Raw genomic sequence first — 27,010 nt, forward strand, 5'->3', positions numbered from 1 at the left:
GTGTTATATATTTCCCTGATAGAACATCAGGAGTTTTTAGTGAAATAGCAGTAAGAAAAGTTTGTGTTAATAATATCTTACAAAAGGGGTCTCAAGAAGACGGAGTTATGTTATAGAAAAAACTGATGAACTTCTTTACATTCTAAAGAAATACACCAAAATTAAGCATACCTTAGGAGAACTACAAAGATGATGAAGAGTCTAGGAGGGGAAGAAGAATGAGGAACAGCTGAAGCCCTTTGGGTTTTTTTCAGCCTAGAGAAGAGGATACTGAAGTGAGACCCCATCACATTCTATGCTTTTCTCATGAGGGGAATTGGAGGGGCAGTGCTGATCTCTTATCACGGAATCATTGAATCACAAGGTTGGAAAGGACCTACAAGGTCATCTAGTCCAACTGTCCTCCCATTACCATTGCTACCACAAGCCACTAAACTATCTCTTGTAGCTCCTTATCCAGACACCTCCTGAACACTGCCAGGGACTGTGGGCAACTCCACTACCTCCCTGAGCAGGCCATTCCATTGCTTGACCACCCTCTGAGGGAAAAAGTTCTTTCTTACATCTAATCTAAACCTCTTCTGGTACAACTTGTGGCCATTTCTTCAGATCCTGTTTGTTGCCTTGGAGAAGAGGCCAAATCCCTCCTCATCACAACCTCCCTTCAGGAAGTTGTAGAGTGCAATGAGGTCTACCCTGGGCCTCCCCTTCTCCAGACAAAGCCATCCCTGCTCCCTCAGCCACTCCTCATAACACTTGTGTTCCAGAACCCTGCTGGACAGGATTCTGGAACAGCAGAGCATGTTCCATGAAATGAAGCTTTTTTCATGAAGCTTCCGGAAAGCAAATGGGATCCTGGGCTCCATCAGGAGAGGGGTGGTCAGCAGGGATAGGGAGGTGATCGTCCCTCTCTACTCTGCTCTTGTGAGGCCCCATCTGGAGTACTGTGTCCAGGTGTGGAGCCCTCAGTACAAAAAAGATATGGAGATTTTGGAAAGGGTCCAGAGGAGGGCCACAAAGATGATCAGGGGGCTGGAGCACCTCCCCTATGAGGACAGGCTGAGGGAGTTGGGTTTGTTCAGCCTGGAGAAGAGAAGGTTGCGGGGTGACCTCATTGCAGCCTTTCAATACCTGAAGGGAACTTACTCCCAGGAGGGGAGTAAACTCTTCGAAAGGGCTGATAATAGCAGGACTAGGGGAAATGGTTTTAAGTTGAAGGAGGGAAGATTTAGGTTGGATGTTAGGGGAAAGTTCTTTACTAGAAGGGTGGTTAGGTCCTGGAACAGGCTGCCCAGTGAGGCTGTGGATGCCCCGTCCTTGGAGGTGTTCAAGACCAGGTTGGACGGGGCCCTGGGCAACCTGATCTAGTAAATGTGCATGTTTGGTGGCCCTGCTAGGCAGGGGGGCTGGAACTACATGATCCTTGAGGTCCCTTCCAACCCAGGTAATTCTGTGATTCTGTGATTCTGTGAAGTGGCCATGAAATGAAGTTGGGCCTGAGGACAGCAGTCTGGAGCTGCGTCACGAGCTTCCTGCATGTCCAGCGCAAGGCTGGTAGCAGAATGGAGACTTTCCTGAGACACTGAGGAACAGACACAAGCTTCTTTTGAAGGCTTCAATGAAATTCTGCCCCAGCAGTATCTGCGGTCCTTTGATGCTAAGGAGCTGGAGGTGCTCCTGTGTGGAATTCAAGAAATTGATCTGAATGACTGGCAGAGGCAATACCATCTACCGGCATGATAGCAGAACCTGCAGACAGATATTGTGGTTCTGGCAGTTTGTGAAAGAAATAGATAACGAGAAGAGAATGAGACTTCTACAGTTCGTTACTGGAACGTGCAGATTACCAGTGGGAGGATTTGCTGACCTCATGGGGAGCAACAGACCCCAAAAATTTTGCATTGAGAAAGTTGGAAAGGAAAACTGGTTACCTGGAAGTCATAAATTTCAATCGCTTGGACCTTCCAGCCTATAAGAATTATGAGCAGCTGAAGGAAAAGCTGTTATTTGCAACTGAAGAAACAGAAGGTTTTGGGCAGGAATAGCTGGGATTTGCACCTTGAAGAACCCTCACCAGTTTCATTGCCCTTCTCTGAACATGTTACAGGGCATCTATGTCTTTCTTGTAGTGAGGGGTCCAAAACTGAACACAATTCTCAAGGTGCAGCCTCACCAGTGCCTGGGTAAAGGGGGATGATCACCTCTATGCTCCTGCTGATCATACTATTTCTTATACAGGCCAGGATGCCATTGGCCCTCTTGGCCACCTGGGCACACTGTCAGTTCACGTTCAGCCCAGCATCAACAAACACCCCCAGGTCCCTTTATTCTTCACAGTCATCCAGCCACTCATTCCCAAGCCTGCATGGGGTTATTGTGGGCAAAGTGCAGTACCCGGCCTTGTTGAGCGTCATCCCATTCGCTTCAGTCCAGCAATCCAGCCTATCCAGATCCCTCTGAAGGGCCTCCCTACCCTCAGGCAGATCAACACCACTTGGGGGGACACCACTTGTAATGGGTTGCAATCTGGACTTCACTCCATTATCCACTACCTGTTGGCCACGGCCCTCTAGCCACTTCCTTACCCAAAGGAGGGTATAAGTGTGCAGGCCACGGGCAGACAGTTTGCCAAGGAGAATACCGTGAGAGATCATGTCAAAGGCTTTGCTGAAGTCTAGTTAGACTACATCAGCAGCCTTTCCTTCATCTACCAGTCTAGTCACCCAGTCGTAGAAGGAAACGAGGTTGGTCAAGCACAACCTGCCCTTTATGAACCCATGCTGGCTGGGCCTGATCCCCTGGACACCACGCACGTGCCATGTGATCTCACCCAAGATGATTTGCTCCATAACTTTCCCTTGTACTGAGGTCACACTGACAGACCTGCAGTTCCCTGGATCCTCCTTATGGCCCTTCTTGTAGATGGGAGTCACATTGGCAAGCCTCCAATCCTCCAGGACCTCTCCAGATAACCAGGAACACTGGTAGATGGCATAGAGGGGGTTGGCAATCACCCCTGCCAGCTCCCTCAACACCCAAAGGTGGAGCCCATCCAGTCCCATGAACTTATGGCAGTCCAGATGGAGGAGGAATCCTCTGTCTCCACCCAAATCACCAGGGTGTATTCTGCGTAGCATCCCAGACTTCCAGATCCAGGCATAAAGTGCTCTGAGGATAACTTATTACCGATCTGCCTCTCCTCTCTGGTGACCAGCAGCAATACCTGGGAGAACAACATGAAGGAGAAACAGGGAAGTTCATGCAATTATAGAATCAATGAGGCTTAAAAAGGCCTCCAACATCATCCAGTCCAACTGTCCACCTATCACCAATATTCCCCCACTAAACTGTGTCCTTTAGTACCACATCTAAATTTTTCTTGAACACCTCCATGCACAGTGACTCCACCACCTCTTTGGGCAGCCTGTTCCAGTGTCTGACCACTCTTTCATAGAATAATTTTTTATTCTGCACTGAGGAAGAGGCGCTGGAACAGACTCCAAAGGGAAGTAGTCATGGCACTGAGCTAGCTGGAGTTCAAGAATTGTCTGGACAACACTTAGACAAATGGTCTGACTTTTGGGAGCCTGTGTGGAGCAAGGAATTGGACTTCATACTACTTCTTATATGCTTTCTATGATATATACAGGTTATCCATTTACACTCAGCTACACAAATATGAAGACTAGAGCATGTAATTGAAAACAAAACATTAGACACTTATACAATCACGCTTCAAGCCTTCAATTAAGTATTAGATTCCAATAATAGTAGTCCCTCTCTGATACCACTTTCTTAGGTAACAGCTATGATATTCAACATGGTGCTGAGGTCCATCCTCATCACTGAATTACAGCCAACACAGTGTCTTGCTGGAACTTTAAAGTCCTCTCAAATGTTCTCTGTGACAAGAGCTACAGACTAGATCCATCACATGGAGGCATACTGTACAGAGCTTTTATCCTCTTTGTGATAAGCAGTAATACATAATCATTCAATTCAGTAGTCTTTCATATTCAGCCTACCTGGCTTGAAACAGTCTGTAAGGACACTCTTCACAACGTGCTTTGTGAACAGCTGGGACAGCAGGTCACAGAATCACAGGCGCTGGAAGGGATCTCAAGGCATCATCAAGTCCAATTCCCCTGATAAAACAGGTACCCTGCAATAGATGGCACAGGTAGGCATCCAGACAGGTTTTGAATATATCCATGGAAGGGGATTCCACAACCTCTCTGGGCAATCTGTTCCAGCACTCTGCCACCTTTACCATAAAGAAATTCTTCCACATGTCAGTGCAGAACTTCCTATGTATAAGTTTTAGACCATTACTCCTTGTTCCACTGTGTGCTCCACCAAGAAGAGCCTGGCTCCATCCATTTGCCCCCCACCATCCTTCAGATAGCTACTGACCTTTATCTGATCCCCAGTCAGTCTTCCTTTCCCAGTCTGAACAGACCCAGGTTACTCAGCCTCTCCTAATACAGGAGATGCGCCAGGCCCTTTATGTGGCCCTCCTCTGAGCTCCTCCTAGGAGTCTTTTTTTAACTGTCTTTTTTAACTGGAGAGCCCAGAGCTGGACACAGTATTCTAAATGTGGCCTCCCCAGGGCAGAGTAGAGAGAATCACCTCCCTCTACCTACTGGCCACCCTCTTCAGGTTCATAATCTCTGCCTTCTCAGTGTCCTGTTACCAAGGCATTCACTCCATTTAGTGGGGAACCCACATTTTCCCTAGTCTTCCTTTGACATACCAAAAAAAAAAATAAATAAATAAAAAAATAAAAATCTTTCTTGCTATCCTTTACCTCTCATGCAAGTTTTAATTCCAAGAGGACCTTGGCCTTGTTGTGTCCCTAGAGTCCCTGACAACATTTCTGTATTCTTCCCAGAAGAACAGGCTTTTTTTCCACACTTCATGTACCTTTTTTTTTCCTTTTAGTTTATCCATGAGCTCCTTGCTTATCCACACAGGCCTCCTGCCACCTTTCCCTGATTTCTTACTCTTAGGGATGCACTGATCTTGAGCTTGGAAGAAGTGGTGTTTAAGTGCCAACCAGCTTTCACGGGCCCCCTTACCCTCTAGCAGTCTAGTCCATGGGATACCTCCAAATCAGCTCTCTTGAAGTCCAGGGTAGAAATCCTACTTACTGCTTTTCTTCTTCCATACAAGGCCTTGAACTCCACCATCTCATGATCACTGTATCCCAATCTGCCCCCAGTTTTCACATCCCCAGGACTTTCCTGTTAGGTGAGCAAGGTCAAGTAGAACACCCCTCCTCATCAGCCCCATCACCTGCACCAGAAAGTTATCATCAGCGATTTGCAGGTGCTGCCTGAACCTTGCGTGCCTGGCTATGCTACTTATCCAGCGCATATCAGGATGGTTGAAGTTCCCCATAAGAAGTGCTGAGGATTGTGAGGCTACATCCTGGTTTTTGTAGAAGGCTTCATCAACTTCTTCCTCTTCATCAGGTGGCCTGTAGTACACACCTGCACTAATTTCATCTGTATGAGCCCACTCCTTAATTCTTACTGACAAGCCCTCCACTCATTCATCATTCCCCCAGGTGGAGCTTAATACATTGCACTCTCACATAAAGAGCAACTCCGCCATCTCACCTTGCTAGACTGCCTTTGCTGAAGAGGATATAACCATCCCTGCCAGCATTCCAGTCATGTGAGCTGACGCACCATGTCTCTGTGATCACAGTATAACAGGAAGTTTTCTTGCTATTATTCTGGTATTCCAGAAAGCTTCTAACTTTACTCTGCATATTACAGAAGCATACATCACCTTTAAAAGATAACACTTTCTTCTGCCTCTTAATTATTCCCCAGTCTTTGAACACTCCCTAATGGAAAAGACCAGTTTTTGAAAATAATGATTCTCTGAGACAGCCTGTAGAAATCCTTTGAAACTTCAACTCTCATTGATGTGTCACAGCCACAGCTAAAATATTAGGAACAACTTTCATCTTATTTTCCAAAATGTCCATTTTGCAATTAGAAACGGTAATTCCTAGGCACAATGGTGACAAAGAAAGACAAAAATCACCTGTAAATGTGGCTCACGCTTTGTGGGATGACATAAAATTTCACTTTTATCATCCAAGATTCAAGCTGCTGATTAGTAGTTAAGAGCATTTCATATAAGGGGCCTGTAAGGTAATGAACTCACAACAACAGCTTCAAAGAACAATCCAAACAATCCACAGCCAGAAGTGGTCAGCAGCGAAACAGTTTATCAGTCACTAAAACAGATTTATTTTTATTCACTATGCTTTTATGATGGTCAGAGAGACGTGATAAGGTTAACAGTTCACACCAGGATAAAGCCACCTATTGGGAAGCGAGGGAAGGGGAGGAGAGACTCCTGCTCCACAGAAGTTTTCTCCTACGTGTTCCACGTAGAGGAGCAAATTAGTTTCATAACTAAATTAAATTATATTTTGAAAATGCTGTATCTTATGGCATTTAACATATTATCCATCCAGTTTTTCCTCACATTTTTCTGTTTATTCCCAGTTTTTTTGACCTGGTGACTTAAAGTTTACAAGAATCTGTCAGTGGCTCTGTGGTCGTAATATTATTCATGTAGACAGTTAACCTGCGAATAAACTTAACTTATAAATAGAAGGTCATCAAATTTACAAGCATTTCACTCCTGTATTACAAACACGCTCCACACTGTGGTCATTTCAAAGTTGAACTCTTGCTATATATACTTCAATGAGTGAAATATATATATACTTAATTAAGTGAAAATGTAGATCTGATTATAACAGTATCTATGGCAATACTTATTAGATGTCTTGCCCTAAAAAAGTGAGAAAATTCATAGTTTAAAATTTCAAATAGCCTTCACCCTGTTGAGAAACTCAAGGTAGTTAGAAGCAAATTTCTTACTTCAATATCAAAAGAAATTAAAGTAATCAATGTTTTTCTGAAGAGATGCAATTACATTTAAGAAAGTAAAAAATATGGTTACCAAGCAACAGTGTTCAGCCTACATATATTGTCTATTCATAACCACTAGCGGAGTACAGGAAATGACAGCCTGTCACTACAGAACAGAGACATGCAGAATTATGCCATTTCTTTCTTGCATTACCTCCTACGAGGGAGATCAATTATATCCCACATACAGTGATTAGGTTAAATAACTGCAGTAAGTTTAAAATATTAGGATTTCTCAGAGTAGTCAAATAATGCAGGAAGAATATTTCCAGGACCACAATCTCATATCTCTAAAATATCACTACCATCTATCCACCGGAGAAACACCTTTTGCAGATCTCTTTGTGCAAAGATGAGACTTCATTCCCCCAGAGTTTCGGAGGTGGAATTAACATTTCAGCTTGGTCCATCAGTGTTGTAATTTCCAAGTCACTGTTTTGATCTCACAGTTACAGCAGATGGGCAGATTGTTGTGCCAGCATGGAGCACCATTAACTTCATTGAGGCACTGCATGGGTGTAACCTTCAGTCTATACACAGTAAATTATAGGGCTAGGGCATATAATCAATTTTTTTTTTTTTTTTTGAGGTCTTCTAATAAATGACAGCATCACACATCCTTGATTGCTCCCCGAGTAAATGATAGAATCGGTATCTAAATGAAATCAGTAAGGACTCTGCTACCACTTTCTTATGACAACTTCATGAATCTCCTACTAGCCTTTATTTGTGACAGAACTATGAAATTAGAGAACATTCATTTTCAAAATCAATATTAAACATAAAAAATAAATAAATAATTTGCAATCTACTGCTTTTTAATGTCGTGATAACAAGAACTGATAATTTTTTCGTCATGATGAGAAAAGTATGTGAATTCAGGCAGCACGTATCTCGCTGTCAGCAGCAAACTGACACTGGGATAGAATTTTAATGCTTGAGAAAAATATTTCTTTTAACTGTATTTTCCATTTTCCAAACAGCTTCCTCTTGTCATAAACAAAAAGAAACACAGAAATGTAAAAACAAGAAGACACACCTTTTTTCTGTATCCCAGTCAAGCCACAAAACAACAAATGATTACACAACCACAAGGGTACAAGGAAAAAATACATCAGTGTTTTCTCTAGAAGATGGACTCTGTTCTCCATTTTTACCCATTTTTCTCCCCTCTGATTGCAGAAAAAACACCTTGGAGGTTTTTTATTGTTGTTTTTCCTGATTACTGCATTCATGCAAGTTGGTGTAGCCAGTAGAAACCTACAACTCCTCAACTACAGAAACTGAGATATTTCCCACCTTGTTTAATGCCAAGATATATGGAACTCATTTCGAATTCAGGCTTCTCGAACATCATTGCGCAAGGAGTCGGAGAAAAGTCAAGAGAACGTGATGTATTTAAAGGAGCAACATAAGCTGCATCCACTGCAATCTGAAATACTGTTTGCACAGAAACCTGTTTTCTTCTCAGATGGCAGAGAAAGCTGCTGGACTCATCAGCAGCCTTAGGTCAGGCACAGGGAGCAAGCATCTTCCTGTGCCCATGTTCAGTTCTAAGTAACATGCTTGCAAAGCAATAAAAATCTATCTATCATTAATTTGGGGAATGCTGCAAGAAACGACGCTTTGATGACTAACAGAACAAATTATAAGGCTTTACAGAGAGAAAAAGTTCAGCTATATAAGGAAGCATTAACTTATGCTGAACTTCTGAATTCATTTATATTCTATTTGCTACAGATTATGCCCTTCTGGAACTAGCAAAATGTATCATTTAAATTTAAAAAAAAACTGTATTCCCTCCATACTCACTTAGCAGCGTGAAAAAACTGCCTGTGGATCTACATCCAGGTGAAGGCTGTGACAAGTGGCATTCCCCAGGGCTCTGTCTTGGGAACAGTGCTCTTCATCATCTTTATCAGTGACACAGATAGTGGGACTGAGTGCAAGATCAGCAAGACTGCAGATGACATGAAGCTGAACACTGAAGCTGATGCAGTAGAAGGAAGACATTCCATCTAGAGGGACCTGAACAGGCTCCCTGTTCAACTTAATAAGGTTCTGTTCTTAATAAGGTTCTGGGAGGTGACTGTCCCCTCTGCTCTGCCCTCACAAGGACCCCTCTGGGGCCCCAAAACAAGAAAGTTGTGTTGTTAGAGCTCCTGAGGAGGACCATAAAGATGATCTGTGGGCTGGAGCACCACCCTTATGAAGTAAAGGTTGAGGCAGTTGGGATTGTTCAGCCTGGAGAAAAGAAGGCTCTAGGGAGACCTCATTGTGACCTTCCAGCACCTGGAGGGAGCTTATGAGCAGGAGGGGGGACTGGATTTTTACATGATGTACTGGTGATAGTACAAGGAGGAATGACTTTAAACTAAAAGAGAGGAGATTTAGGTTAGATGTTAAATACAAGAAAGATATTCTTGACTCAGGGGGTGGTGAGGCACTGGAACAGACAGACAAAAGTAGTGGATGCCTCAGCTCCAGAGGTGTGTAAGACCAGGCAGGATGGGACCCTGGGCAGCCCCATCTGGAGGGTGGCAGCCTTGTCCACTGGAGAGAGGTTGGAACTAAAAAATCTTTCAGGCTCCTTCCAACCCAAGCCATTCTATGATTCCATGACTCTGTAGTATGCCAGAGAAATACCTGGCTTTATTCTAAGTTCTCAATCAAGTAAGTTATCATTAATTATGAGAGTGGATAGCTATCAGTGTTTAATAATGGCCCTTATCATCAGAAAGAGAAGTGCCTCAAAACTTTACTTGAGCCCTTGACAAATTACGGGAAGTGAATTAATAACAGTGTAATTTTTAGCAAAGAACTAGATTCCTGGGAGTTGAGAACATGAAGGAAATGCAGTGGAATCAATTCAGGTTGCATATTCAAATAAAAAGAGGCATATATAGTTAATAAAAGGTAAAAGAGTAACCACTGACCAGGGAGTAGATAAAGGGAGTAAAAATGGATGAGTTACAGGATAACAAAATTGCCAGTTCATCATACACAAAAACTTATTTCACAGCTACTTAAGGTATGGTGCAATTTTTGTGATTAAAATCTTTCTGGAAGTTAATCTTCTATTTCCACTTTTAACTTCTAAAAAGTAAACAAATCATTAACATTTTACATATACTGCAAAAGTATTTTCCAAAATCCAAATTAATTTTTAAAGCCTTCCTTCTCACTATTGGCATTGCTGCAGCCAATATCATTTGCAAGCTTAAGTGGCTGCACAGATAATTCTGGCTACCCTGAAGACATCAAAATGATGCTCCTCAGCAAAAATATATACAACACAGAGAGAATGCCAAATGTTGTTCTAAACCTAGGCATTTGCATTTGCATTTTCTGCTAGTTAGCTTGTGACAAGAGGCATCTAAGGAAGCCCTGCTGAGGATTAGTTCAGCCAAGACAAGTAGCAGCTTCATTAAGACAAGCAAATGGCCAGTATGCTTCTACTTCTGTCACCAGTAAGTTGCCAATTCTAATGCAGCAGCAGAATGACTTTATTTTAAGTAAAAAAAAAAAAAAAAAAATAGCTTTCAAATTAAAAGCATTGTGCCTGTGTTTTTATTACAGGCTTGTTACTTGAAGAAATTTACTTAGATTTCTTAGATCTGCAGAAGCATACTGTTAACTCACAGTAAGGCAGAGGAACAACACCAACAAGAAAAACATCTGAATAATAGCTGTTGCTATGAAATCATAGAATCATTAAAATATTTTAATTGGAAGGGGCTCTAAAGGTCATGTTGTCCAACTCCTCAGTGATGGACAGACACCTTCAACTAGGCCAGGTTGCTAAGAGCCCCACACAGCCTAACGCTGTATGTCTCCAAGGATGGGGCATCCACTGCACCTCTGGGCAACCTGTTCCAGTGCTTCACTACCCTTATTATGAAAAAAAATGAACAGTAGAATAACTGTTTTAAGCACGTTTTTTGAAGACTGAAAGAATTCATAAGGTATAAAAAGAACTTAAAATTAAAAAATGAAAGCCAGAGCAAGCCCAAACAGTGGAAAATTTGTTCATTCTGTGTTCTCATTATTATTTTTTAAGATATTGCAGATTTACTGCTGCTGAGAAAGTCTTTTATTCTAATTAGAGACAAGTCAGTGGTGTGCATCAGTAGCAGCTGTTGCAGAGAAAGTCTTATGCTCTCTATTACTAGCCCAGGTGGTGCAATGGAGGTGAAAAAATAAGATCCTGAGAAGTATTCTCCCAGCTTTCCCGAGTTTCTGGATGCTGTTCTTATGAGGGAAAAATACTTTTCTGGTTTTAAACATGAAGATCTTACCAGTACACTGGATCTAGGACTTAAGACAAAGTGATCCATAGCCTCGTCAGAGCATTTTGTCCCCACTTTAGAGTCAATTTCATTTGACTTGCAGAGGGAATCCATTTTATCAATAGTCTTTTGAAGGCTAATAGTACCAGATGAAGCCTGGGATTTCCCTAGCATAAAATACAGACTAGTAGTTCTGAGGTCTAACTATTTGGTTATGGAAGTCTATTTACTCCCAGAAAACTAACCCTGAGAAACAACTTAAATAGAGGAAGCTGCTAAAGCTATCCTGTCTTTCCAATACTGTATTCTTCCACCATTCTTTTTTTTTTCTCCCTAATTTGGAGGAGCTTTGAACAACAATAGAGACTTCCATGTTTAAGAATGAAGAGAGCGAAGAGGTTTTTATGGTCTTCATAGGAGCCTGAGATTAGAATTGTCTTAGGAAAGAAAATCCTATAGATCTTCTCCCTCAGTGACAAAGTAACAGCTCTGTTAACTGCAACATACATTTTTATTTTATATCTAAAGGGCAGAGATGAAGACATAGCTTCAAAAATATCTCTTGCTCATTAATGTATCCTTAAACAAGGGTATTGAGTTCAGCCCAACAGCAGATGGAGAACATAATTCTTTCAGTTTTTTCTGTATGAATGTACAGACTTTCTCATCAGACAAGCAATGGAATTAATTGGATCTACCACTGTACAACATTCCCTACAAAAAAGTACAGTTATTTAAAAAATTGGGAAAAGGCACCATTTGTAACGCCCAATATATTTGTTAAATGACACATTGCCCAACACAAGACAAATACAAATCAAATGTGTCTCTTTTAAGGTGCCTGTTGGAAAGGTAAGACTTGCAGTACGCTGCTCCATTAGAGACAAAAGAGTCTGAGCTAACTACATATCTCTTATTCTCTTTAAAAGCAAAGCAAAAGTCAGTCACAGTTTGGGTCTGAATGAAACAAGCAGGCATGCATGTTAATGTCGATTAAACAGCGTGAGGTCATGTTCCTGAAATGTGGCCATCCTTTCAGTTCCTAGAATAGTGCTAGCACTTAAGATAACCAGCACTCTCTCAAATGACAAGAATTCCGTGAACAGGCACAGGCTAGAAAACTTTCCTCAAAGGTAATTTGGGTGGAAATTCTCCTGTTTTTGCAGATAAATGAACTCAATAAATGAGCAACTTCATGCTGGTTGAATTCTACTCTAAAGATTAATATCTGCTTTTATAGTGACCTTTTCCAAAAAGACAGACCATCAGCTCTAGCAAAGGTTATGAAATTTGTTAAATGAGTGTCTTTTTGACAAAAATAAAATAAAATGAAACCAGAAAATTGTTGCTCATGACTTGAGAAGTAGTTCCCTCCCTTCACAGAGTGCTCAGCCACAGTTTGCACTATACCTTCTGGGTTCTTGCTAATACTTAAGAATAAATACTGGTGAACAAAGAGAGAACACTGTGATGCCACAGAACATGAATGTGATAAGAAATCTGTACAGTACATTCAGAAAATACAGAGTAAAAATTAATCACTGAAATATAAAATACATCCCACAAGAGCATGGGAAAAACTGAATGTCTTTAAACTCACTCAGTTTCACAAATCCCGTGTTCCATACTTAAACAATTCATTCCTAAAGAATAAGATGCAGTTTTATACAAATAAAACATAGGTAGAGAAGGGCAGTATCACTGACCTAATGGCTGCCATCTAGTATTCCAAGATCAGCTACTTAGTTGTTCATTACCTTTTTTTTCTCTGAAATGAGTCTTTCACAGCTGATATTTCTAATCTTATGGTGATCTATCCCAGCTAGTTCTTTGATAGAACACTGATGTCATACTCCTGTTCCTTCGAGAGAATGTTACTATGATAATACTAAGAAAAAGTGTATGAAAGTGTATGAAAAAGGTTATTCCATATGTTCCTTTCTCCTAATGTTACAAATAGATAAAAAGTGGGAAAACCACTATTTCTTTTTTTTTCTTCCTAATTTTTACTCTCATCCTTTTGGTTTGTGTGACACTCATTTCCAAAACCTCTGGCTTTACTATGAGTCAGGAAAGTTTAAAGCCTATGCCAGCATAGACTGCATCTGATGATTTCTTAGCATCATCTATATATTAAAATCAAGACTTCCTTTCATCTTTGGTGACCCAGAATATGTCAAAAGCTTATGTTGGTTTCTGAAAGTATCAGAGAGTATTGCAGTAAATCTTCATAGTTAAGCATTCAAAGAAGCATCCTACAGTGCAGCAAACACTAACTGGTATAGTAGTTTGTGGGAAATCTTTAGCAAGTGGAAAGAATTTGTTGTTCCTGTGGAAATTATTTCTCTCTCATACCTTTGCCTTGTTCTGGCAAGGTTGGAATCCAGCCTCAGTCTCATCCTGAGTATCATTGCAGAAGAAGAATTGGAGAAGAAGTTGTATGAATGAATTTACATAAGACTGACAGACACAAGCAAGGAAATACATACATTATATATTTTAAAACTCATTGTTTCACAGAATGATTATATTAAAATAACAGGCTCAAATAATGTTTTAAAATGTCACCTTCCTAACAGTTTTATTCTCTGCAGCTATGCTTTAAAGAGTAAGAGACACTCATCTAGTTTGATGAGCTGCAGAAATGAACATTCTTCTTTCTGCACTCAGCAAATACTTAGTATAAATCCAACTAGAATATTAAATTCTTCCCCAAAAGAAAGTTCTTAACTATTTTATCTTCAGTACTTGAAAAAAAAACCTTTGGAGTCAGCTCAGTAGAAACAGTGCAAGTTGAAATGTACCAAAACTGAACTTCTTTAAGTGCAAATTGTGTTGACTCTTTCACGATCATACAAACTAGATAGTGGCAAGATTCATATATCCCTAGTTAGATTTATTATCTAATGTGCTTTTTTTTTCTCCTCTCCATATCACTGCATCATCAGATCTGTGATTCAGATCCAATTTCCTCTCTAAAGACATGTGCCTTTTCTTCATGTGGTCTTCATTTCACCCTGCATACAAGCCAGACTGTAGTCAAGTTTACAACACCATCAGAACTGAAAGCCTAAAACTAGGCCCTCACAAGCTTTCCTGGGATAAAATTTTCTTTTTTCAATATTTATTCATATAACTTGTAGAACTAGATTGTAGGTGATAAGAACGGATTCAAAAGGAAGAAAAAAAGCCTTTCATTATAACTGGTTAACATGCAGTTTCTCTAGTAGCTGCACATTAACCCTTTTATGAGTACTTCTTTGTCTGACATAACATACCTCTTCCACTATGATGACTGTTAATGTGGAATCCCAGAATTAGAACAGAATGGCTTAGGTTGGAAGATACAGCAAGGATCACCAAGTTCCAACTCCCCTACCACAGCCAGGGCCACCAACCTCCAGATACCAGGGTTCTGATAAATCTGGCCTTGAACACCTCCATGAACAAAGCATCCCCAACCTATCCCAACCTTCCCTCCTTGAGCTTAAAACCATTCCCCTTTGTCCTGTCACTACCTACCTAAGTAAAAAGTTGATTCCTCTCCTTTTTACAATTCTCTTTCAAATACTGGAAGGCCTTGCTGCCTTCTCTTCTCCAGGCTGAACAAGCCCAGCTTCCTCAGCCTGTCTTTATAGATGAGGTGCTCCAGCTCTCTGGTCATCTTCATCACCTTCCTTTGGACCCTCTTTGACAGCTCCACATCTTCCCTGTGCGAGCGCCCCAGACCAACATGCAGTACTCCAGATGGAGCCTCATGAGGGCAGAGCAGAGAGGGACAATCACCTCCCTTTTCCTGCTGGCCAGTCCTCTTCTCATGGAGCCCAGGATGCCACTGGCCTTCCAAGCTGCAAGCGCACCCTGCTGGCTCACATTCAGCTTTTCATCCACCAGGACCTCCAGATCCTTCCCTACAGGGCTGCTCTTAAGGAGTTCCTCTCCCAGTCTGCATTCATGTCTGGGATTACTCTGACCAAAGTGCAAAATGCTACATTTTGCTATCATATTTTTTAAAGGTAAACCAGTTGTCTGAAATGCAACATGATATGCAGGCACCAGGCTGTAAAGTATCTCCTTGCAAGGCATACACTTCCTCCTTTACAGATAATAAATTCAAGGACTGGCATTTTTTGAAGTATAAAATGTTTCTCCAGCCAATCTAATAATACAATACTATTTGTTTGCTCAGCAGTGTGCAAAAGGATAGCAATGGCAAAACAATGAATAATAAAGCATGCAACCACAGTAGCAAAAACTGAAATAGCAAATGCATACTGGATGCAACTAGAAAAACATAAAGCATTATTGTTATTGCATAGCAGGCTGTAGTAGGTGCATAATGTGGGAATGCTCCCCAGCCCTGAATGTCTGCATGTAGAGCTTTGGCATTTCTCAAGCCACACTGGGACAAGACTCAGACACACATTAACTCTTAGATCTTTCTTGTATCCCTCTCTGCCTTACCAGGAGCAGGAGAAAGGAAGCCTGCATGCAAACACTGGCTCGAAGAGAACCAGACCAAACTAGGCTGCCTACTTTGTCCTGACTTCTGCCATTACTTTGTGACAAGAGATTCAGACACAGGCTGTTGGAACAGCAGGTATGAATTACTGCATGGTCATCAAATGCACTGTAAGAGATCAATTCTTCCCACCTAGTCCTCCACCACAACTGTAAGTGTTGGATAAACACAACTTTTTAAAGTCAACCTTCACTTGATGTTTCATGAATATATTATAATTTAAAAAGCTTGGTGGAGGGGGCAAAATTCTAGAACAGATTTTTATATGACAAAATTTGTGTGTGTTTTGTTCATTTTGTTTTGTTTCGATTTGTTTTTTCCAGTAGATCTGTTGTGTTGTCATCATTGTTGTTGTTGCTTGTTTTTTTTTCATCAGCGTGGTTATAACTTAGAAGTTTTCTCCTATTGGCAAGAACATACATTTTCACAGTGATCCAGAGAAATATTTTCTTTTTGCTGCAGCTGGAAGCCAAGAAAGTAGGAAAAACAACTGTGAACTTCAACATTTACTCTGTACCACATATGTAACCAACAAAAAGTATGAGGAGAAATTAACAAGGGGAAAAAAAAAGATGTGGACCTGTTAAAATAGAATATATCAGGCAAGTCAGGAGCAATTGTTGTGTAACATAATATTTGATATCATCTGATAGCAAGCGTGTGTTATATTTTGAGGAAAGAAAGTAGTACCCACTGGTACAAAGTAAAGTAGTTCCTCTTCATCTGTAGCGATCCTCTCTTATGATTAAGTACAAAAATCATTAAAAAATACAGTAGTTAAAATACATTTTCTTACCTTAGAGGAAGTAATGTAATTTATACTGCGGTTCTTTTCTACAAGACACTGTGAATATCTCAAAGAAAGAATAAGTGAGAAATTCAATTACGCAGGAGATGAATATTTTGGTCCTTGTCAAAAAGACATTTTAATAATCATATTTCCATGTCCAACCAAATACTCTGCATTTTAAAATCATGTAAGCATATTTTTGTTTCAGGTGAATGTGAAAAATGAGCTCATCCAGTGAGTCTGAAATATGGTTCATAAAAAATTAGAAAACAAAAAAAGTAGAGCCTGGCATTTAAAATATAGACACAACAAAAAGTTCTAAACCCAAATATTACACTTTCAGCCTAATTCTAACCAAACTATAACATACTATGTACGTAGCATTTGTGAAAATTAATTCATACTAATGTATCTAGATGGTCTATAAAAAGTGCAACTTGACAGGAGGATCTAAGGACTCTGGGAATGAGGCAGCTGAAGACTATGGTATTGAACAGAGATGTCTGAACAGGTCAGAATCAGGAATAGATAGCGCCAGAGGACTAGATGACAGAAGCAGCACTTTGACAAATACATATACATATACACATGCACATACACATACACATACACATACACATACACATACACATACACATACACATACACATACATATACACATACATATACACATACATATACACATACATATACACATACATATACACATACATATACATATACATATACATATACATATACATATACATATACATATACATATACATATACATATACATATACATATACATAAAATTGCAGAACAGTATCAAACATCCAAACACGAATCAGTGTCACACATAAATAAAGAAGCAAGCAAGACTTCAAGTTAACTTTAAACAATTAATCTCACAATGTTTTTATAAACATGTAAGATGAACAAAACTTTAAATACATTCCCCATCTTCCTCTTCCTAATAAGTGAATACATAGCTTTCAAAATGTATTTTACGTACATGAATAGAGTACAAACACTCATGATTAATTCTGAGCATGTTAATTACAATAATTGTACACAGCATGGTCTATATATTTGTAACAGTTATATTTGTGTGCAGGCATTGATATGAGACAAATGTGCATTGATATGAGACAAATTATTATGCTTTCCCTCTTCATCCCTTATCCTTTTTCCTTAGGTTTCTTACTGCCTTTCACAGGTCTTTTTAAAACTCCAGTTATCACCAAGCATTAATTAGAGAAGTGCATTGTCACCAGCTTTTAACCTAGACAACTTTGCCTTAAATACAGGTTAAGACTAAATAAACAATTTGCTGGAAAAGGTAAATGCAAAATAAATCCAACAAAGATTTCGGACAAATAATACATTTAAGTACATGTGAATGTTTGATCACTATTATGCAAGGACCTGAATATAACTTTAAGCATATGTTTAGTTTAACTGTCTCCAGCAGGACATACAAATTTGTTTCCATTGTCTCCAAGTAGTGCTAGTAATAGTTTGCATCATTATAATAATTATTATTTTTTATTTCTATTTAAAGCAAGTGATAAAAAAGGAGGCAGAGATTAACTTGACAGACACAGCACAACATCTGCTATTGCAAGTACCAAACCTCGGCATGTTCTGTTAATTTTTTCTCCTTAATGCATTCAAATTCTTATCAGGTGGAAGACTGGTTGCAGATAGGCATATGTAACATACTAGAGCATAAACAAAAACCTTCCTAAAGATCCGATTTACAATTCATGTAAATGCTTCAGCCAAGAAACCCATATGCTCTCTGGCTCCATACCTTGTGGAAGCTGACAAAACCAATTTTGAGAAACCTGTGGTTCAAGAAGAGATATTTTTTACAGCAACTCCTTGCAAGAAAGATAAAAAGCACTGAGTTGTAATGCTGATTTGACTGAGGACAGCTTCAACCAAAACCCAACTAGAAACTAATGAATTAATTCCCACACAAAACCTCACTCCACAGATTCATTTCTCAGCACTAATATTAGAGATTTATTTGATGGTGTTCAGATACTATGGCCTTTCCACTACAAAAAGGAAAAATACAAAGCTACATGACAGGACAGCGCATGTGCTTTATAGAGTAAAAATCATTTGGTGGGCGGATTTCAAACACCAGTAATATCCCATGAAAGGCTGAAAGCGGCAGCCCCCTGGCTAGAGCAATTTCACCACACATTTTCCTCTTCTACTTAAAGCAAAAATAATCCCTTGATGTGTTGACTACTTTTTTTCTCTTCTCACCTCTTCCTTCGTATCAGGAATGTCAGTTACAGCCACAAAAGAAACCTGTATGAAGTACTGGCTATTGCAGTCCAAGGAGTTAATGAATATTTCTCAGATGCCTTTGTGAATGGTAAAAATGCTGACTAAGACTTCTATAAAGATTTGCATGTGTCAATATTGAGAGGCAGAAATATCACCAATGCACTATTAAACTGCCCAAAATTTCTATGGCAATTCAGTTACTACTGGACTTTTTAATAAAATGCTTCCTGTCACTTTTATATTCTAACTAAGCCTGTAACTGTAAAGGAAGAAGCTCCTGAATTGCTTGGGGCTGCTCTTCAATGCCAGCTGAAAGTGTGGCCATTCAGCCTTAGCATAGGCCAAGACTTCAGAGAAGAGAAGCCCAACACGCTGGATTGGCATGCCTAAGATATAAACACTTGGTACTTCACTTTAACATCCATAAACGATGGTGACTCTCAGAAACACAGTACAGCCCCTTCTCTCTGGAAGAGAACAGTGACTTTCTGGATTAGAACAAGTGATGCTCCATGATAATCAAAGATTTTCTGGGTTTACTGAAACGCAAAATCAACAGAATACTAAAAGTAAAAGTTGAAGGAGCAAAAAAAGACTATATTACAAAAGGGATCAGATCACACAGATCTATGGGGAATATATAGATTGAGTGAATTCCAGGCTGCATTATGTTCCAGTGTGTGTGTGTGTGAGTACAAGAGTACATGCAAGATTAATTTCTGAACGGGAAATGGCAGGGGGAGAAAACAGCTTTTGTTCCCTGAAGCTGGCTCCTGCTGCTGCAATCAGCGCAGGCTTTCATAACACACACAAGTATATATACACACTGCTGGGAGAAAAGCTTTTAGCAGTCTGGTCCCTTCTTTTGATTTCCAACCGAAAAGAAGTGAGAAATGAAGGAAAAGCGGGGAGAAGAATAAATAAAAGATGGGAGATTCAAATTAACATTTTATTTGTGATATACATCCAATCATGTTTATAGTTCCAAACTAATGGTGGCATATTGCCAATAAAGCACAAAAAATACTGCTTCTGATGCGTTATGTATCAGAGTTCAGTTATTGCACCACCAGAGAAGCAGAGACCACCCCCATGCCTTAATAGCAGCTACTAGGAGATTTCAGAATTTATGGAGAATCCTTACTTGCTGTAAAGTTGACATACTTTTTCTTACAGCTTTTTTCCCACATGGAGTGGAAGGGTAAGATGGCATTTGACAGTCAGGCTGTCAGAAGCGTATGGCTGGGAAGATCACATCCCTCAGTGCTGTGGCATTTTCCAGCTACCAACAGCAGCTCCAAAGCAGCTGTCACAGCTGGACCAGTACTTCCTCATGTGGATCACAAGGTAAGTGCACACTTGGGTGGCATGAGAATTGAGGCAGGGTAAATAAACGTTAATCAGAGTCACCCTTTTTTTCACAGCTGTTCCAAATACAAATAGGAAGGCTGACAACTAGGTCAGTACTAGTAAACTAAAAGCTTAACTTTTGTATGTATGCATATATGCATGTCACATATACGTAGGATGCTTCTTCACTATACAAAGCTCAGTCAGCTGCATCATTTTCCATTATGCCAGAGTCACAGAATCACAGAATGGCTGGGGTTGAAAAGCCTCTGGTGGTCACCTAGTACAACCTTGCTCAAGAAGAGACACCCATATTGAAGTGCCCAGGTCTGCAGGACACTATTCAAAAAATGGCAATTCTTTACCATTTTTAGACAGTTCATAGAATCATATAATAAAAGAGTGCCTTCCAACTCAAGTTGGAAGGGACCTCAACAATAACATAGTTCCAGCCTTCCCTTCTGTGGGCAGGGTTGCCGTCCATCAGATCAGACCACCCAGGAACCCATCAAGCCTGGCCTTGAACACCTCCAGGGTTGGAGCATCCACAGATTCTCTGGGCAGCCTGTGCCAGTGCCTTATCACTAATCTAGAGCCTTCCCCAGACTGTCCTGCTGGATAGGGAGGTGCTACCCTGCAGTACATGCTATTGCCTTTGACTCCTGGCCTCCAGTCCGTCACAGAGCTTCTGGTCTGATACTTTCCACTATGCTGTGCACATGCCAACACCTAGGGAAGGAAGAAACAAGGAACACCAGTTCCAAAGCCATGTCAACCTGCTGCAGGGCAGGCAAGAGCATTAGAGTCATTATAGCAAAATTAATTACTCTGCCTAAACATCTCATGCACAGCCTTGTCGATATTAGGAACATGCCCTGACTGACCAGAATTTGCAGTTTGGGTTGATTAATACTAAAATGCTTGTACATATGCAAATTAGAATCTTCCTGGATTTACATGAGCAGAATGTTTTGAGGACTAAATATATGAGCCTTCATGGCAGATTCAAGTTCCCTCCAAAAAGGCATAAGAGTGTCAGATTAAACATTTACTATTTACTCTTGCTTTTTTTTTTTAAAAAAAAAGGAGGGGTGGAGGGGGGGGGAGGGTAAAAAGGCACTGTATTTATTTCACAACTTCTGGAACCACATTAATATTTTTTTCTTAGAATTTCCCCCAATTCCAAGCTTATGTAGCGAAGGGATATTTTCAGTGTCAAACTTGAAACAAGAGTATTGAATACCTAATACATAAATATGAAATCGTTTTTTTTTTATTATTATTATTTGAAATTATAAACTGTGGAACTGAAAATTTGCACGTGTAGTTGTCAAAGGCTCTCCTCCAAATCACTGCCAAATCAAAGGCTCATTTCAATGGGATTTATGTGAAACTGCATTTTAAATTTCACCTGCCAGTGTCCTTTTAATATACATGTGTATATATGTGATACAATAGTGTTGTAGATATGTAGCATGTATAGTAGTATCATATGCATGATACAGTGCTCCATTACAAATCTAATACATATATCAGCCATTTCCAGAGATGAAATGGTTGATCCACACAACTTGGAGTGTTGGCAGAATTTCCTCTTTATCCAGGACCAAGCCTCATTAATTGTAGAAGAAAATAATACAAAATGTATCAGATCTATAGTAATCTACAGCCACACTCAGATAGTCTATAACAGCACTTTAAGATTATCTTTTTATCCTTGGCCATGTCAGTACACCTGTTGGTTACCCTGAAGCACAAGCTTAGATTTTCTCTCTGGATCATATTTTCTAATGGGGTATAATCCCATGTCTCCTTTGCCTTTTTCTAGCTACTTCTTCAGCCAAAATGATGCCCCCAGAACACAGTTCACCTGCCCTCTACCTAACACACATTTTTTTTTCAACTGTATCACTCAGATGCATAAAAAGAGTCACCCGTGGGTCTATACAAGAGTCATCCATGTCACCCAAATACATACCAAGGATAGTTGGTTTCAAGTTGCTCCCTAATTTCTAATCAAACCCGTTTGATGGAGAGAAAAAGGAGGAAACGGGCAGGTAATTACTGTCTCTTTTTCACAGTCAATCATGCTTCAAATTAAATGCCTTGAAATCAAAGCTTAAAAGGACACTGACAAAATATTTTGACAAAATAATCTTTTCTCTTTTGTTATGAAAACATTGAGAACGGAGAACAGAAATCTGTTTCCTAACTCTCCATCTCTCCTCCTTGGATAGACACTGCATGTTTCTAAGTGGCTCCTCGGGAACAATAGCGTACTGGCAAGTAAGCTGTTCACTCTTTGTAGGAAGTGGTAAGACATTATTTTGGTAAATACTGCAGTTTGATTGTGCTTATTTGTTCATGAAAAGAACTAAATACCTGTGGCAACTCCCTGTGTACCATCTTCAGAAGATTGTTTCTATTCTGCAATAGCCATTATTCCTCCAGAGGATATACACCACCAACTCCAAGGACATTCTGGTTCCTTAACAGAAACAAGATGACACTCCTTTGGATCCCAGCAGGCAAATAATGCAGTGTGCTCTCTCCACCAGCATCAAATCTCTCTTTTCAAACTTGCTACAAACATTTATTTTTTTTTTCATTAAACGTTAGACTTTTCTCTTGAATGTTAAGAGAAGAAACTAAAGCTGAATGGAACACTGCTGTACAAATTTACTGCCCAGTAGGTTACAGAAAAAGCATCATATGCTAAAGAATGAAGATTCCAAAGACCTCCAGTGATGCTTTTTGAGGCTTAGAATCTATAGTAGCTCTGAGCCTGTTAGCTGCAGAACACATCAGTAAGACTTCTGCAGAACTACTAAAAAACATGAACTGCATATGAGTAGACCATTGAAATCAAACTAACTTGCGCATTTTAAATCAAATATATGAATGAGCTTGGGATAAAATGCTAATCGGAGCAGCCACGTTTCTGGTGAAACTCATACACAGAGGAATAAAACACAAAACACTCCAGTTTCTCTGAAGCCCTCTACAGTATGCTCCACTATTCTGAGAATATTGTTAACAGTAGGAAAAGCATGGAATACTTCTTTTGCAGTTCTCTTAACTGCTGTGATCAGAAAGGATCAACTGACATCCTTTTTTGAGAAGCTTTATTGCTCTACATTATAAAACAAAAACAAACAAAAAAAACACAATAAAACAAAAAACATTTTGAAAGACACGCAGGGCTACAGCAGCTTTAATCTATAACCTTTATTACTGCCTTTATTATTTAACCTGAATCTGTCAATAAGCTTATGATCTCACACCAGATTTATGATCTGCCCTGCTGAAATCAATGGCGTTAAAACAGTTCAGGTTTGACGCAGCAGAAAAACTACCAGGCTGTACAGAAACAGCCTTTGAAATCATGAACTCTCTTGTCTCTGAAGTTAGCATGGAAGCATATTTTTTTCTGGCTTCTCTCACCAGCATTCAGCATTCAGATTAAGCTGGTGACCAGGAGCACCAGTAAATGCACGAATAGATCTTTCAGATACAGCTTTGCAAAACTCTGCTTCTCCCAGTGGTTGTTGAGGGGGTTGTTTGCCGGGTTTGTTTTGTTTTGTTTAATTGGGCAAGTGAAATGCTTTCAGGTTTTTCAGGGAAACCACCATCACTGCAAAGGGCAGACAAGCACATGTTTTGCCTGGACTGGTAAATCTTCATGACAATTTTGCAAGCCTGCTTGAAGATTTTTTCCCCTCTCGCACAAACGCAATTACGGTATCACATGTAACTGGGAACAAAGACTACAGGGAACAGAGTTTAATGGACTGTGATTACTGTTCTGGAACAGATTGAATCTCTTTATAGCCTATGAGAAGACGATGTGAACTGAATTCAAAGAACTGGTAATGGATTTTACTGAAAGCTACACAGTTAAAAAAGACACTCATAATTCACAGACATGGAAGGTATCTCAAAGGAAGGATTTAAAATAAGCAAGGAATGTATTACATTTAAATAACAGGCTTACAGATTTTATCTTTATATAGCACCCTTCTTCCAGAATAGGAATATCAATGATATTCTTTATTTTATCTTAAATGTTTTCATTAAGACTGTCCTGCCGTTATTATTATGATTTTATATTTTTTAATATATTAATTCGGTAGCTTTTTCCTCTTGTTGTTTAAGGAGTTCAACTCATGTTTCTGTCTAATGTCTGGCTACAAACAAAACAAATTAAATCAACTGTATTTTAGCCAAGGCTTTAAAAATAAAGCATATTTCATGTCAGCAGTTCTGTTTTGCTCTTACTCCAAATCAATTATCCAGACATTCTTGTCTTCTTTCTTCAGTAAGATGAGGGAAGAGGTGATTTTTCAGCTATCCATAATGTTCCTTCTTGGCTTGCACGCAGCATGGGGGAGGGAAGTGCCTCATCCTTGCATAAATACCTCCCATTGTGACTGCGTACGTCATTTCTGATGTGCTATCCTTGGTGGCTGCTTTTTTTAATCTGATATCTCACCAAGTAGTGGAGGAGTAGGCTGCCTGTTTCTGAGTAAACAGCTTTTGAATTTTGCTCCAAAGATGAGGAAATCAATTTAAAAGATGTTTACCGTAATGCTATCTGCTTCAAATTCTACCTTTCACACAAAGAGGGTAAACCCTGTTTGTAAATGAGAATAATCCCTGTTAAGTTTCTTACCAAGTAGAACTGAAGGATTAAAAACAATGCATGAGTTGCTGTGTTGCATTACCAACAGGACTCTGAGTTAGTGAGACATATTTTCAAATACCATTTCTCTAATGTCTCTATAAGAATTGATGCAATATCACAACTGGACCCCAAACACCACCCCCAGAGAGGTAATCTTCACTGTCTTTTTCTGCTCTGTTTCAGAGGATTATCTATGTATAAGAAAACTCATTTCCATGCCCTGAAATACTTTCTCAAAATATTTTAAAATAGAAATATCAGTGAGTTTGTAACAAACGAGCTCAAGTGGAAGTTTTTCCAATAGGTGTTTTTCCTCTAACTCTGAATCCTCCCACCAGACGCCCACATTCTCCCAGTCTTTTGTGCTGCCCATATAACAGACATCTCCACCAGAAAGACTCGAGCAATTACCTAATGGTGCAGAACTAGCACGACAGCCCTCACTGCTGTGCGCCCCATCTCAATGAGGATGTGTTTTGTATGACTCAGAATGAATCAGACTGAGGAAAGAGAACTGCAGACGCAGAAATAATAAACAGCAGCATACAATTTAGAAGAAAGATACTACGCTGCTTAATCATTGCTGCCCCACAGCTAATTGCATTGCATATTATATCGCATGCCTAATAGGATATGTGTGTGGATGTATTAACATGCTTTTATTGAGCTCTACAAAAATTAATCAATGCCCTTTGTTGAAAATACCAAGCCCTAATCAATCATAACCTGGTACTGATATAAAGCTAGATGCATTAGCAAAAAGAAAAAAACAATATGAAGTACTCCATTCCCATGCCCACACTTCTGTCCTCACAAGACAGACCCTCATTGTGGGAGGGGGCACATCACTTAGATGGAAGCACAAAACCACTTCCAAGCATTCATCACAAAGCCTAGGCGTGATGAGCTGTGGACTTGAGGCTCTCCAAAATGAACAATGCTTATGAATACAATTCTTTCACATAGCCAGCTCTGAGGCTTGTAGTATGCATTCTACCTCCAGAGGGATGGCAGAGCTGTTCTTCCCTGTCCCCCAAAGGAGATAATAACAAAACAAGGCCCAGCTGGCAGGTCTTCACAGCAGAGCCACACACAGTCACTTAACAGTTTCTGCCCTTAACAGTGTGCATGTGGATGCATACAGCATTTGGAGGGAGCAAAGTAAAGGCACTGGCAGGGTCCTAGTATTGAAGTGACCTCATATGGGTCATTTCTGTGGAGGTACACAAGCTGCAAACAGGGTTACACAAAACAAAACAATGACAAACTTGATACAATCAAAGCTGTGAGGAATGGCTGACAAACTGGAAGGCAGTGCTAACACTCAACAAAACCTGGACAGAGTTGAGCAAGGAGAAAATAGATGAGGTTTAATAAGAGCAAGTGTAGAGACTTGCACCTGGGGAGGAATAACCACATGCACCAACACCGGTTAGGGTATGACCTGCTGGAGAGGAGGTCTGCTGAGAAGGACGTGGGTATCCTGGTGGACAACAGGTTGGCCATGAGACAGCAGTGTGTCCTTATGGCCAAAAGGCCAACTGTATCCCAGGCTATTTCAAAAGAGCATGGCCAGTTGGTTGAGGGAGGTGATTTTCCCACTCTACTCTGCCACGGAGAGGCCACATTTAGAATATCATGTCCAGTTCTGGGCATCCCCAGCTCAAAAAAAAAACAGGGATGTCCTAGGAGGAGTGAAGAGGAGGGTCACAAAGATAACAAAAGGCCTGGTACATCTCCTGTATTAGGAGAGGCTGAGTATCCTGGGTCTATTCAGCTTGGGAGAAGACTGAGAGGGGATCAGATAAATGTCCGTAACTATCTGAAGGATGGTGGGAGGCAAATGGATGAAGCCAGGCTCATCTTGGTGGAGCATAACGATAGAACAAGGAGTAATGGTCTAAAAACCTATACATGGGAAGTTCCACAATATTGTGGAAGAACTTCCTTAAGGTAAGGGTGGCAGAGCTCTGGAACAGGTTGCCCAGAGAGGTTGTGGATTCTCCTTCTCTAGACATATGCAAGACCTGTCTAGACATCTACCTCTATAACCTGCTGTAGGGAATCTGCTTTGCAGGGGGACATAATGGTCTCTGGAGGTCCCTTCCAACATCCACAATTCTGTGAT

General features: G+C 40.1%; 1 long non-coding RNA gene across 1 annotated transcript; it reads right to left on the minus strand.

The window, feature by feature from the left end:
- Positions 1–4,998: 4,998 nt before the first annotated feature.
- LOC107306075 lies at positions 4,999–24,739 on the minus strand. Its single transcript, XR_001551971.2, has 3 exons — positions 24,477–24,739; positions 16,567–16,624; positions 4,999–5,295 (listed from the first exon to the last, which is right to left on the minus strand). It is a non-coding gene; the product is annotated as an uncharacterized LOC107306075 (long non-coding RNA).
- Between the last annotated feature and the right edge of the window lie 2,271 nt (positions 24,740–27,010).

Source organism: Coturnix japonica, chromosome Z, assembly GCF_001577835.2.
Source record: "Coturnix japonica isolate 7356 chromosome Z, Coturnix japonica 2.1, whole genome shotgun sequence".
Classification (NCBI taxonomy): domain Eukaryota; kingdom Metazoa; phylum Chordata; class Aves; order Galliformes; family Phasianidae; genus Coturnix; species Coturnix japonica.